We start from the raw sequence: 15,250 nt of genomic DNA, 5'->3' as shown, positions 1-15,250 counted from the left end.
TCCCTGTTTCCTTTCTCAAGGAGTCTTATTTTGTGGCATCCTGCCCTTTTGTGCTGAGGTTTGTTTTCCTGCTGCTTGGCTGAGGTCAGCATCTGTTCCCACAGTCCCTGCCCGAGGGGGCTCTCTGATACCTGATAACACAGTTGCAGGCCACAGACCCTCTCTGATAACAGCAGGGTGTTAGATCCAAGTCACTACTAAATCAAACATATGGAAACAAATTGCTGCCTTCATCTCCGGGACTATGTATGCAGGTATTCCCCATAAAGAAAGAGTTACAGGTACCTTGTGGTGGGGACCATCACAGAATCCCCTTTCCCACAAGGAGCTTCATGGTTGGTGTTCCTGGCAAGGGCTTTTTCCTCTGAATTCAGATGCTGCTTCTTCCTTGACTGGAGTCTGGCTAAGAGTTCCTTCCAACGCCATGTCTGTGACAGGTAAAAACCCTCTTAGCTGTTGTCCTGTGGGGTCTTTGGAGTCTTGGGGGTACCTTCTTTGGTTTTTTGGGGTTTTTTTACCTTGGAGCTCTCAGTGATGTCATATTTCAAAAGAGGCTGAAATGCCAGAGCAAAAGCCCAGCAAACCACTGCATGCCCCTGCCACAGTGCTGTGTGGAGCACATTGCTGTGCCATGCAACAAGCCATTTCTTTGGAATTCATAGATAATTGCTAGTCCTGTCAAGGGCCATTCATTTTAGTAGTGTAAAAATCACTATGGTTTTATTTCAAGCTTGAGAAACCACTTTGTCAGACCGGGCAAGTTTTACCAAACCAGTATGTGGGCTGTGGGCACAGCTGGAGTTAAACAGAAAGAGCCCAGTTCCACAAATACCAAAGGTTCTCTGACTTGGTTTGAAACAGGGAAACAAAGTAAACAAGGGAAGGAAGGACTGGGGAAGTGGGGAGAAAGGAAGGGGAGAAAACTTCCTCCTTTCTGATGAAATTGTTTTCACCTCTTTATTCCAAAGAGAGGTTTTCTGACATATGGGATTTTAAATGTTTGTTTGCTCTGCCTGCTTGGTTGTTTACTGCTCTGAGAGTCTGTGCTGCCTTTGCTGGCATGCTCACTCTTTCAGGGAATATGACAGAGAGCAAGCCTGTTTACTTATTTCTACTAGCACTTATTCAGCAGTGAAGTTTTTTTTCTGGTTCAGGTTTTGCCAGGAACTAGAAACTGTTGCAGGAACATGGTGGTTGTGGGGATCTTAAGGGAGAACTACTGCCTCTTCTAGGCAGTATAACTTCCATGATATGCTTTGCTATCACTGGTGTATTTGGCTCATGGTAGAGGGGAAAGTTCTTTTATTCCTGAGTTTCTTCCACATGGAGAAACAAAGGACTTTGCAGAGAAGAGGAGGGAGAAGGAAGGTGAGGGAAATGTTTGTCAAAAGGCTCTGCAGAGCATCTATGGGAGAGCCAAAGTTAGACAGGAATTTTCTGGTTCCCTTACCACTGCTCTATGGACATCTACCATATTTAAATGTACCCTCCACCTGCTTCTCTTTTCTGACCTGGCCTAGGTGAAGGTGGGCTCTGTGCTGTCCCAGGGCTGGTTCCAGAGGTGCAGCACAGCTGTGTGCCACTCAGCCTGTGGAGTTAATGGATGAGCCTGGCCTTCACCATCAGCTTTGGGCTAGCTCCACTGGAAACTTGCACTTGTAGACAAGCTGATTACTGCTCTCATAGAATTTCATGACCCTTACTAAGTTTCATATTCCTTTTGCCACATCTCGATAGGGAAGCAATCATTTCTCAAGGGCTGTAAGGTGAATGTAGCTTTTCCTTCATCCTCTAAACTGCAGTGTTGGGAAAGGAGCATCTTTGCTGCTGAAGCCTATTGTAGTACATCTTCAGGCTGGTCCATTGACCCAACACAAAGAAGTCTGCTTTTCCTTCAGAATGACCTGCTGTTTTCTCTGGTTTTCCACACAGGAAGAATGAATGTCACTTCATTTTATTAAAACCAGAAAGGAGGCTGTTGGCTACTTTGCTCACAATCCTCATCCGTACTTTCCATAAGGCTCTCTGCTTGCTCTCTGGATTGGGTAAGCAATATGCCTCTGACCCAGGATTTTTCCAGGTAGTAATCTGAGAGCTACTGATGCTGTCTGAGCAATGCTATCCTACAATTAGTCTGAAAAAAATCTTCTTTTCATGTATTTCTGGTTTGTCATTTAATGGTCCCAAACCTCAGAGCTTCCACAACTGTCTTTCAAGGAGGCAAAGACTACTTGCTGTGTACTGGAATGTGTCCTTTATATTTAATATTAACTAATGGGGACGAAATTACTCTTGGCTCTTGATGTTACTGAGTGTTCCCTTTGGGGGCTGGATTCCTTCCCAGCAAGTGGTAGCAGCCACCAGCAAAGGTGAGTTTGACATTGCTGCAAACTGTCCCTAAAGCAGCCCATGCAACTGTGCCAGCACTTACTCCCTTTGTTCAGTTTATTTATTGAAGGTGAACTCCTTGAGCATACAGAGCACACAATGTTTTTGTGAGCACAGAAAAAGACCCCAGAGATGTGCTTGAGGAAACATTCCTCAGGCTTAAAACCATGTCAGGCCCTGCATAGGCTGCAGGCTGCTGTCTCTGACTGCTTTTGGCTCCTTGGTTCCAGGCAAGGGGCAGCTTCCCTGGTTGTGAAAGAGCCTGTCATTTCCAGTAATTGAGGGAAGAATTACTGTTGTTTATGGTTTAGAAAGCAGGGAGGGAGAACTGGGATACTTGGCCCTCTGTGCATTGCTATTCCTATCTATAAAGTGTGGGTGACAATATTTTCCCTTAGTCAGAGGGACATTTGCAACCTAATGGACAGAAAGTGCTCAGGAATTCCCCACCTGGGCAGTTGGGACACGTTGGCAATCTGCCTAACAACTTTTAGATGTGCCTTACCTAAGCAACGAGTGACAAAGGGCATAAATACTCTATCTCTAAAGTGCTGGCTGCTCCCTGCATGCTGTGTGTCTGTGGGCAGTGCTGCTCTTGTGGTGGGAGCCTTCTCCTCCCTCTGTTCCAGGTAGCACAGAAGCTGCCTGTAAATCTGCTGGCAGAACTGCTTTTTTAGTCAAATGAGAGAGTTCCTGTGTTCCAGCATCACCATTAACTCAGAGGAAGTTTGGCCAATGAGCCATGGTGCCTGCAGGCCCCAGAGGGCCAACATGCTTCTGCAAGCCCCAGAATGGGACTGTGCCTGCTACCTCCAGCCTCTTGCCTGAATGCTGACCTTTTTTTTTATGGCATTGCCATTATGCTCTCTGCTGGCTCTGAGCACTCAGAACTCACTCTCTGTCATATCTGTTTCTCTGGATATTTATGCTGTAAGACTGGGAAGCAGAGTGCAGCTCTGAAGGCTTTCAGCAGTGTTAACTTGCCCTCATTGCTAGTGTATGAGAGACCTGCCACACTGTCTCTTCTTTGATATCTTCCCTGGGTTTTTGCTGCTGTGAGGCTTCTCTGATCTCTTCCACTAAATGACACAACCTAGAGCGAACTTAGCAGAAAAGGGTCTCTGAGTTTCAAAACCAGAGTAATCTTTGGGAAAGGAGTAACTTAGATCTTTGATGGTCCAAAAGGCCTGACAACTGGGGCATGCAGGAGAAACCCAGTTGTTCAAATAGTGGAAACATGAAGAGAAAAGTGTTAGTGTCAATCTTAGGTTAATTGGAAAATATTCAAAGGACTTTGTTTTGCTTAATTTTGAGATTAGAACTTCCCTGGGGTTCTTTGAAAAGAATGCAATGCTGGCAGCTCCTTTGAAATATGTAGGAGTGAGCTGCAAAGCAAAGAAGTTGTTAGAAGGGATGTGACCTCCTCCTGGCTGGGTGGACAGCAGAAAAATGAAGATGAGAATGTTATGCAATTGCTCTTACTTCAAGAGCAGTCTATGGTGTGACATAAGTGGATAGGTATGAAGACATCCTTTCCAAAGCAGATCCTCTGTTCATCCTGATACCCAACATCAAAGATGAGGTTTCCTAGCTCCAAGCTCTCTCAGAATGCACACGTGGCCTGTGGGAAGCACCAGACACATCAGGTGTGTCACAAACACCACTGGCAGCATTGGTGATAAGATGTGCATTGCTCTGCAGTAAAAGACTAGGTTTCTGGATTAACTGTATGCCCTTGTTAAGGCCACCCCGTTTTTGTTATCTTTTGTTTTCCTCTTTTGCTTAAACATGAGGTGTTTCAGGGCAGGGAGTGTCTTAGCTTATGTTTTTGGAGTATTCTGCAGAATGGGAACCTGCCCATGGTACTGGGGACTCTTGGCACTGCTGGTTGTAACCTGTGGGTATGGGAGGGTGGGGGGACTTACCCAGCAAGTCTGGAGCCTGCAGAGCCAGTTCAGCTCAGGAAGTTACACAGGGGGAGCCTCTGGGGCTCCATGCAGTGACAGGAGGCAATAGAGCAATCACCTTATCTGTCCTTCTCCCTGTGCCTTGTGCCAGCATAATTCCAGCTGGGCACTCTGCTATGCCATCTGCAGTAGGGCAGCACAAGACTTGCTGTCATACTGGCTGAGAAGAAGTTTGAGAGCAGCTCTTTAGCCAGGGAAAAGTTGGAGGAGCTTTTTCAGACAGGAGGCAGATTTACTTTCCTAACCTACTTTTGAAGAAGAGGAAATTCTCCAGGATTGTGAGGCTCTTCCTCGCATTTCATGCCTGGAGAGCCTGAAGACTGGTGACCATGTTCAGGGTGCAGTGTTTAACCACATACCCAGATTCAAGACATTGGTGGTGTAGTGATGGAAGGAGGGCCCCAAAACAGGAAACAGTGCCTGGGAAGTGAGCACACCACCAGCTTGATCAGGACCTCCAGCAGACCTCTTGGAAGAGAGAATGCTATGGGAGTCTTACAAAGAGCAGAAGTGTTTCTCAACCCTTTTGGCCTGTGTGCCAGTTCTGCTGATTGAAAAATCACTTCTATTGATTGAAGAACTCTAGCAGTTCAATCACAGAATAAGGATAGTTCCTTCTAGCAATTTAATCACAGAATAAGAAAGTGGGTGTCAGGCTTCTCTTGGATTTTTGTTTCTTCCCTGCTTTGAAGGCTGAAATGGACTGTTCTAGTTGGATTAACTCTGTATGTCATGCCACCAAAACCTGCATGGTTCCTCTCCTGCCAGAAGTGGGGCCCTCTGTTCTACCTGCAGAAAGGTACCCAGTCCTGGGCTGCAAACATTCAGGGAAACAATCTGTCACTTCACTTGTGTTGAGCCTTCCCACTCAGCCCCTAGGTAATGATGCAGGTTTTGTTTTCCTCCTGAGTTTGTCTGGCTGGTTCAGGCTCCTAGCTATCACTTTTTGCTCTGCATTTTACCCATAGCTTTAGGAGCACTGTAGTGAAAATACTTTACCTTACTGAGGGAACCAGGCAATACTTTTAGGCTATCGTGAAGCTGTTCATCAACCGTCTCTTTTTACTCCTGGAGTGCTTAGAAGGCTCTGGGAACAGTCATTATTAGTGTTGTGTAATGGTCACAGTGCGCTCCAAGAGTCAACAATATGTTGTAAAAAGGCCAAAAGCCAACACCCATGTGGACTGGCCCCTTCTGACCAACAAAAAAGTAACCCCTGGAGAATTTTAACCTCATACTGACTGCTGTTACCATTGCTTTCTCCTGTGTCATCATCAATCAGCTTTCAACTTAGGTTGAAATGCTGTTGTAGACAGTATAAAATACAGAAGAAAAAACTCTGGAGGAAAAACTCCAACTTTACACGTTGTCTATAATTATAGGCTGGGTACTGTATTAGACTGAGTACAATTCTCTTATAATGGAGAGTAATATCCCTTCTTTAGAAAGGTAACTGATTCAATGGAATCTAATGGAATAAATTGTCATGTATAGCCAATAAAAGCATAATTGTTTTTTTCTTTAATGTATTTCAACTTCAAAGTGTGCAGAGTCTGAACTTCTAGCTTTGTTGTTACCTCTTTCTTTTGTTAAGTAGAACAAAGGAAAGCAGTGAAGTAGATGAGCTGTTTGGGAAGTCTGGATGATGCAAAACAACACAGTGGGAAGGTGTTCCTACCCTCTGATGGAAGCATAGTCCAGAGGGAATCAAAATCAATGTAAGCTGCAGTTTTGGCCAGAGCTTGGAGTGATGCCTTTTAAGAAAATGTGTTGAAAACTTCCATTACAGAAATGTCCATAACCAGTTTTTCAAAAGATGCAAAAGAGAGACATGAGTCAAAGCCAAGCACGTTTTCTGTGCCTTGGAAATGAATTGCCTCCAGGGAGCCCTCCTAGGAAGTTCAGGCTGGGTACCATATGGAAGTTACTATGGCCTTATCTTTGTGTTCCTACATCTGTGGTCAGGAACCAGTCCAGCTGTACCAGTGGAGCTGTGCTGAGTTCCTGAAACCTGGGTGAGTTCAGGTTGCATCCATCCCCTGGTGCTGAACTGGGCAGTGTGTGCTCCTCCTGGCCACCAGGCCTTGTTTGGCCCCTTGCTAAATGCCAGCTGAGGCCTCCTATGACTTGGTTTATCTGGCTATGCACAAAACCATTAATGACTATGAGACCTGAAAAGGTAATGGGAAGATGAATAGTTAAACTAGTGTTCTGGTTTGCCTGGTTGCTTTCTCTTGTTTAAATGAAATCTGGATCGGTCTAGATTTGGGTCTGAAGTTTAATATTAGAGTTGCCACAAGTGGTATACAGGTTTGGATGATGCTCTAGACAAACTTCCAAAAGTCCAGGCATACTTAGAAGACTTATAAATTTGTATTTCTGTTGCCTAAGTCTTTTACAAACTCTTGAATAACCTTTGCCAGAGTATTCAACCCTTCTGACCTTGGAGAACAGCACTGGTCTCCTACGAGCTGAGTGGTGCAGGTTGAGATTCAACTAATATTTGTTGAAGAGTAGGAGTTCTTTAGAGGCACGAGAGGCTGAGCTAATATTTGCAGAACACTTTGAGGTCTGGGGATAGATACTGTTACCAAAGGGTGAAGTGGTATTCACATGTTCTGTCATGTCTGTGTTGTTTACAAATAGAATAGAATGATGTTTTGAAGGTCAGGGACCTTGAGAACAATAGTGGGTTTGAAGCACTCATTTATTTTTACCAAGTTCAGATGCCTGGCATACACTAGCATTTCATTTATATAAAGGATCTGATCAAACATTTTGGTTGTTTAGAGGAGTTGTTTTGCTTGTTTTCAGGCTGTTGAAATGTCAGATGGCGAAAACGAGAAAGAGCTCCAGATGGAGCAACTGGAAGAGAAACACGACAGAGATGGTAATGGGAAAGCTTCAAATTCACACTTGACTGGGAGTGCCATGACTGGGAGTCCCCCACCTGTGGCTTCCAAACCCACTCTCTGTGCAAGCCCTTGTGCAAAGCAGCATCCCATGAGGAAGTTCTTCATTAATATGGTAAGCAAGCCAGTAACAGTTTGGGTTTTGGTTTTTTTTCACTGTTCATTAGTCCATCCATGCTGGGAATTGTTTGGGAGCTGCAGTCTCATCTGGAATACTCAGCTTTTATATGGCCAAGAAAATCATAAGCACTCTGCTTTAATGACCCCAGATTTGAATTGGAGTTTCATGACTTACATTAATAGGGTGAATAAATGCCCAGTATCTTGATCTCATTCACTGGCATTCACACTGTCATTTGCACCAGCAGATCAATCTCTGTCTTCCTAACTTCTAATACAGACTAAATCTGTGTTTGAGTAATGTTGGAAGATGGATGATATAATAAATGGTGTAAAACCCCTGGTTATAGATGGAGAAGTAAAAGCTGGTTTAAAAAGATCTATCAGACAGCTCATTTAACACAAAAAATTTGTCTAACTTCCTCTAGTCTACGGCCAGCTTTCTTGAAGACAAAGGGAGGCATAATTTGTACTGGCAAAGCTAACCCTGATTTAAAATCAGAGTAAACATTTGGCACAAATTGCAGCTTTTGTTTGTTTACACTTGAAGCTGTGCTAGTCACTGAGGGCTGGAGTTACAGCAGATTCCTAACGTATGCTGCCATCTAATTTGTAATATTGGTGGTGCCTTATTCCCTAATGTTTTGGAAGCAGAGTACAGTACAGGAGACTGAAATTACCTTGCGATTACCAACTGAAACAGCTTCTTTGGTGGTGGTGATTGTAATATGGGAATGTACAAAGATGGCATTAGGATGTGCTTGGTCAATCACTATGTTTTTTGTGTCAAACAATTATTTTAAGGACTCAATTCTAAGTGCTCTTTCTACCTTCACTGAGACAGAAGCTGCTGAGCACCTTGTGTGGCTGTGTCCTTAGTTTCTGTGCCAGGCTAAGGGATGGGCAGAGAGGCTTTCAGAAGGGAAAGTGTTGTATTGAAAGCCACTGATGTGTGACACAGTGTGAATGTGATCTTTAGTTCTGTCTTGGAGACTGCTCTTCCAAAGCACTACCTCAGGAGAACCATTCTCATCAGCAGAGATATTCATGCATTGTTATTGAGTAAGAAATTATATAGACTTATTAGAAGGCTGATTGGTATAATAATGCACCCTATATTTGGAAGTGTTTTTTTTGATAAACTGTTCTAATTTGGATAGATTTAATTAGTCATTTAATACTTTTCACCTAATTAGTTAATTAACAAGACACTCTTCTTATAAACAATTTTTGAAAAAAGAAAAAAAAGAAAGCGTGAGAAAACACTGCCTACAGGTTGTTTATGATAATAAACTGTTATTGTTTATCTTCAACTCCCTAAAGTCTTTCAAGCCAATTTTAGGAAAACTTATTTAGTTTTCTCACTCTCTAAGCTATCACATCCATATTCGTAAGCTGCCATTAGTGGCTATCCATGAACTATTGTACCCATAAGACAAAGGGGAGCAGAAATAATTATCCCTGAATTGACCAGTTCAGAACATGGGATGTGTAGAGGAATGGAGCTAAACCCATGGGACTGATGCTGCCTAATTACTGTCTCTTTGTTGCTGTGCCATAGCCTGTACACACTCTAACAGACAAGTTCCCTGTGCCTAGATTTGGATCTTACCAATTCAGGCTTGCCACATACTCCCAAAAACTAGTCTGGAGATTTCAGCCACATAATTCTCTGTCTGTGTGAGTCAAACAACAGGAATGTATGAAATCAGACATATACGCACACTCATAAGTGAGCTTTCATTTTAGAGGTTAGTATTCAGTTGGTTAAAACCCCAAGTGTAATGATTATGTGGGAAAGTCATTATTTACTGGCTTTGAATCCAACAGTGGGAGGCAGATCAGAGATGCTTTGGTGAAAAGGTATAGACAGTAACTTGCAGAACTGAGTCCCATTTGCTGAGTAGAAAAAAAATCTGACGTTGTTAATGATAGTCCTTTCTGTCTTGTTCCTTTGCTTTGCATTTCTCTGTGGAAGGCAACTTTATCTCCTCTGAGGAAGACATCAATACAGTCAAATTAGAGCTGTGCAGGAGGACTGTTAGGGAGGGTGGAATAATCTGAAATGCCCCTCATTCTTGTGTTTTGCTACTGACATGAAGAGACACTAATTTTGAAGCTTGTTGGATTTCTAGATAGAGGAACATGTGAGGTTTGAGGCCTTCACACACCTTTTATTTCTCAGGAGAGACAAGCAGTACCTCCATACTTTTTTCCCCTCCAGCTCTGCCTTCTCTGTCAGCTGTCAATAGTAATGCTTAATGTGGAACCAGCCAGATTTTTTTTTCTTTGTTTTGTTTTTCTCTCATTTAACATTGCTCTAAATTAAATGTAGTTGCAGGAAACCTACTGAAATTACACACATGCAACAAGGAATCCAAGGTAAGTAGAAACATCCAACAGATGACTGTAATAACCTGTGAGGCTTTCTGTGCTTCCACCTTAGGTTCTCTCTTAATAACTCAAGATCTTTGAGATTGCTTTGGTGATTTTTAATGCTTTCTTTTTGGTGACTGAAATATTGCTTGCTCAGAGCTAATTGATCTTTCTCTGTCATGAATTCTACGACAGAATGTCAGTGAGGATGTCATGGCTGCCTTGTTGCCATCTACATAAGACATGTAGAGATATAGATAATTAAAAAAAAAATTGGTTTTGTTTATTTTAGCCAGATAGAAGATAGGTGAAGGGTAGCTGAGTAATTTTTTTGGCTGCTATGGAGTACAGGATGTGAAGGAAACTGCTGTTAATGACTTTCTATGAAGGCACCACCTACAGATTTATCATTGAACTGATGACCTGGAAATCAAGCTGAAGGTGTTGTAATTTAGCTATGTTCTTTTATTGCCAGGTTTACTTTACTATTCTTCTGCAAAATTCCCTGACTTTAGCCAGTAGTGTTTGACCAAGCCATGGAAGGTCCATGTTGTCAAGAGTACAGAGAAAACTACTCCAGCTCCTGGGATTTAACTGAGAGATCATGAAGGTTCTTGTGGGATCAGGCTGTGGTGATGGTGCGGTTGATGTGCTGCTGGCAAGAAGCCTTGGCCATGCTGGGAGAGGTGCAGCAGAGTGGTGCACATGAGCTTAGTGCACACAGGACAGGAGCCCAAACATCTGGACTGCACTGGCCTCAGTGCCAGCTTTGCTTCACATGTAGCTGGTATTTGGCCTAGCTCATCTAGAGGCACGTGTATATTTAGAATGCAGACCTATTTCCAATAATAATATTTCTGAAGAGATTGCTAGATAAGGCAATTATCTCACTCCTCTTAGAATGGTAGCTATTAATTACTGGAGTTATAGACACAGAGCAAAGATGATCAAAGCAGATGATGCAATGGGATACCAAGATCCACAGGGCAGCTTAACGTTGATGATGTCTGTTCACTGTTTCTGAAATTCTTTGAAGATGGGTGATATGTAGTGTTTCTAATTGATTATATTAGCAAGAGTGTTATCTAGAGGGCACTTGATGGGGATCCAGGATATCTCACCCTGTTTCTTTGTATTTCATTGGCCAACTGAGCAAGTTAATTCCTCTTCGTGTGCCTTAGTTATCCCACTATTAAAATGCAGTTAATCACTCATAAAACTGAGATAATTAGGCTGTCCTTTCTGAAAGATGCTCAGACATTTGTTGATTACACATTCTGGATGCAATTTTTGAAGCTGTTACCATTTTCTTCATTTAGGTGATAACAGCCAGCATCAGTTAATCTGATTTGTTCAGAGCAGGCAAAGGGAGATGGGAACTTGAATAGTTATTGCTTTCACTTTAAAGTTCTCTGCTATTTCTTTAAAGGAAACAATAAAAGTTGATGCCAAAGCTCTTCTTTTTGCTGCAACTTGGTGCTTCTCTGCAGTGCCTATTTCTAGTTAAGAGAATCCTAGCATTTGGCAAATGACAACTCTTCAGTCTAATAGGTGGCACAGCACTCTTGTCTGGGAGTGTAAATGTTCTGAACTTAAGAATCTTTGCAGGTGGCACCCTCGATTTAGCAGAGACAAGAATAACATCTATTGCCATTCCTGACAATTCTTACATCCCACAAAGCCATTTGAAAATGTAGAAGTAGATAGTGAAGATCACATTTGGGTGCTTTGGAAACCCATTGTGTACAAAATAGCTGAATATCAGCCTGAGATGTCATCTGCCAAATGTCACCAAATGAGGAAAGGCCTTTTTAAATTTTTATTCTTTCTTACATACTGCTTCCCGTCTTGATACTTTCTGAAAAACCTGTCATGTTCCTATTTATCATCCTAAAGAGGAGATGAAAAGAAGTCCCCTGCCTAATCTTGAGTTAGTGAAGGTTAGTGTGGCTGGAAGGAAGGTGACCATTTATACCAGTAAGAGAATGGAGAGTTGCTGGTTGAGCCAACACCACTGATAGAGAACGGGCATTGAAATACTCACAGGTTATTCAAGGTGCCTGGAGACTGTTAAAAGGAGGAGATACCTTGCAGTAATTCTGACTTAAGGTATCCATTTCCATCACAAAGTTAGGGCAGCGAATTCTTCCCACTGTTCTCTAAGACTGGATCTGGCCTCAGATCCAATCCATTTGAAGCTCAGGCCAAGTCCATAACCAAAACTCATTTTCTGCTTTTGTAGGAAGGGATGCTTCCTACAAAAAGAAGCATCACCTGATCTTGTTGGAGCAGGTAAAGGCAGAAGAGTAAATGACTTTCCCACTTGAAGAGGTTGGTCTTGCTAAAACTGCATTAGAATATTTCAACCCAGCCTTACTACATGATTAGAGAGCTTCTTTTTCCAGATGTCACTGAAAAACCTTGTTGCAAAATCTCAGGTTGAAGGTGCTAAGCCTTTTATATAGTGTTGGCTGCAAGAGGCCAAAACTGATGCTGCATTTCCAAGTGCTGGGTGATGTTCACACAAGCCCTGAGCCTTAGTCAGTCCCTTCTCTAAAGAATTTGTGACTGGAACGATCAGACAAAGTGGGGATGAAGGTGGTCTTTTCACAAAGACAGTTTTTAGGTGGCATGGGAACAGAGGAAGCTGCTTTCAAAAATATTACTATTATCCAGTTGATGTGGACAGCATAGGGAATATATCCAAGTTTCTGCAACAACTGATTTGACCATTTGGCAAGAGAGAGATACACTGTCAATAGGCTTCTTCCACTTATTTTGGGAACACAGTATCCTCTGTTCAGTCATCTCTTCAATTATCAGCTCCCCAGGATCCATAAAGTTGTACCAGATATGCTCTGAGATGCAGGGAGTTTCTGGCAGAAAATAGGAGTCCACATCTGTAGAGTCCTCCAAGACAAGGACTAGTTTTCTGCTCTCGTACTTGGAATTTGTTCCTCCCCATTCAGTTTTGCTTCCTGCTTTCATTTCCTGCCCTTCTTTGCTGTCAACTCCTCTTCATTCTTCCTGGACTGGAGGTAATAGTTCCTTTAAGCAGCAATACTCATGTCAGCACTTGTCTGTCCTTGCAGTCATGTGTTTTATGTATATTTACTTTAATTTTCAAATAGCCCATCTAGCAAAGGAGGACGGCACAGGGTAGATGCAATGAGACCTGCTCTTCCTTATGTGAAGTTGCTAAGGATTTCAGGCTCACTTCTCTGACCATTTTCCCATTGGGACAGGCTGCTGCCACCTTCCAGGCTGTCCTGCACTTTGGCACATCTTTGAAACATCCAACAGAATGACTTCCAAGCCAGTTCTGCTGAAGTTGTGATTTGTGTAAAGTTTGGGAAATGTATTCTTATAAAGGGTAGATATTGTTCATTAGATGTTGATGCCTTAATTTCTGCCCATAGACAGAAATTTTTGTTCCTATGGAATACAGGTAGTACCCTGTAACACTTTCACTGAGACACTTTGGGACCCAGGAGTTTTTGGGATTTTCTGTGTTGGCAGATAGTGGGCGATCAGGATGCATAAAAATACGTGCTTATAGCCCACAAGTTCACTGACAAATGAATTTATTTTGAGGCTTCAAAATATTCCCTCCTTCCCCGAAAATTGAAACTTGAAATATTAATTTCTTCTCTAGAGCATGAACCCTGTGATCAGAGCTCAGCGTCCAAGAGTATCTTCACTAAAAGACAATACCCAAATAATCATTTAGCAATAAAATCAAACTAGTTTGACATTGCAACTTTTAAATATCTTCGGAAAATAACTTTCAGAACTACAGTTGTGTAACTATGATTCTCTGAGAATGTTCATCTGAGAAGCACCAAAATGCTTCCCAGGTTTTGCATAGAGCATGCAGCTTTGAAAAGTGATGCTATCTGGGGGCAAAATTTCACTAAAGCCCTTAAAATAATTAAAAAACTGAATATACTTTACATTTGAAAATGTTAAAGCTATTAGTTAAGGCTTCTAAATAACATTGACACTATCACAGCTGTTAATATTGAGTCCATTTAGTTGTTGCCTTGGAACTCTTTACAATACTAGCCAGCTTAGTTAATGAGTGCAGTTCTGTGTTATTAGTTACCCAAAATCAGCTGGAAAAGCTGCTGGCTTTTATTTCTGAAATGGAACTGAATATGCTCGGTCTCCAGTGATGGGAACGAAGAATCATTCTGTCAATTCCCTTTCTGCCAGCTGATGCCAGGGTCAGAGAAGTAGGTCACACCTTTCTGGTTTTGAGATGGAGCAATACTTATTTTAGACCAATTTGCTCTGAGCACGGAGCTCATCTGCTGGGTTGAACCAGGGCATTGTTGCTTTCTCTAGTGCATTGTTCTGTTCTCCCACTAATTATCTCCAAATGTTTCTAATGCCTGGAACACAGTAGTAGTGATGAATAATGGGCTCTCTTCTCTTAACCCTTTGACCTGTAATTTGGCTTTCCACTCCCACCTAGATGCTTTCACTTTCCTGCCTCCACCAGCACTGTGTTAGTCTGACACCTGCCTGTATCAGATTTGCTGCCCCATAACCTTCTCTCTTCTGTTCTGCAAATTGGGTAGGAGAGTGCAGGAGCCTGGTCTTGGTTCCAGCATTTACTGTCAGGATCATGGTGTTTGCTTTATGTGTGTCAGTCTGCATAAAGGGGCATCTCACATGCCTGTGGCCTGGGAAGGGGAACAGCCACAGCCACTCCAGACCTTCTCCTTTGGAGGTGACCTGCCCAGAGAAGCTGTTCAAACTGTTGATTTGTAGGACTTGTTGCAAGCACATTCTAAGAGAGGGGGTTTAATTGCTGATCACTTTGGGTAAACAGTAGTGCCCCTCACATGGGGTTTCCTTATGAAGGGTAGGCTGCAGATATTAGATCACATGTGAGCAGATGTGTGAGAATTGAAGCCTGAAGTAAGTGGGGGGTGACATCTGTGGGGGGGTTCCTACAGGTGACTAAGGTTGGTGGGAAGAAGGAGAGGGGAGACTTGCTGCAGATGAGTCATGGAGGCAGTGCTTGGAGGAATTTAGACTAGGGCATATCCCATCCTACAAAATAGTACAATGTCTAAACACGTTCTCATTATACTCCTTTGCACCTCAAATCCTTTTGCTTCAATTTGGTGGTGTTTTTTTTTCCTAGTTTAGAAAACTGAGCTGTCAGCCCAGCATGTGGAGCTATTGCAGGTAGGTGCAGTCCTCTTGGGAGGGGACATTTGGGGGCCTGGCAGGTATCGTCCCCTGGGCCAGCACTCTCATTTCAGTGCAGAGGGCAACTGTGCCCTGGCTGGTGCGGTGTGCCATTTCTGTGCTGTCTCCCAGAGTGCTCCCTGGGATTACTGGCAATGCCTTCCAGCCTTGACAAAACACTCAGAAGCATCTGCAAGCCTTTCCTCCACAGAAGAGCATGAACACTGAGTGTTGTGAGCTTCTGCTTTCTGCCTGCCTCAGCCCTGCACCTTCCCATGCTGTTTC

The 15,250-nt window shown here is 42.9% G+C and overlaps 1 long non-coding RNA gene across 1 annotated transcript in view; it reads left to right on the top strand.

Moving 5' to 3' along the window:
- The window catches only part of LOC141730152 (uncharacterized), a 63,477-nt gene that overhangs the window by 2,739 nt on the left and 45,488 nt on the right, over positions 1–15,250 (top strand). The window contains exon 2 of the long non-coding RNA XR_012581651.1: positions 7,170–7,382. This is a non-coding gene — a long non-coding RNA (uncharacterized LOC141730152). The remainder of the gene's footprint in view (positions 1–7,169; positions 7,383–15,250) is intronic.

This window comes from Zonotrichia albicollis, chromosome 9 (genome assembly GCF_047830755.1).
Source record: "Zonotrichia albicollis isolate bZonAlb1 chromosome 9, bZonAlb1.hap1, whole genome shotgun sequence".
Taxonomy (NCBI): Eukaryota; Metazoa; Chordata; class Aves; order Passeriformes; family Passerellidae; genus Zonotrichia; species Zonotrichia albicollis.
This window is presented reverse-complemented; position numbering and strand designations above follow the sequence as displayed.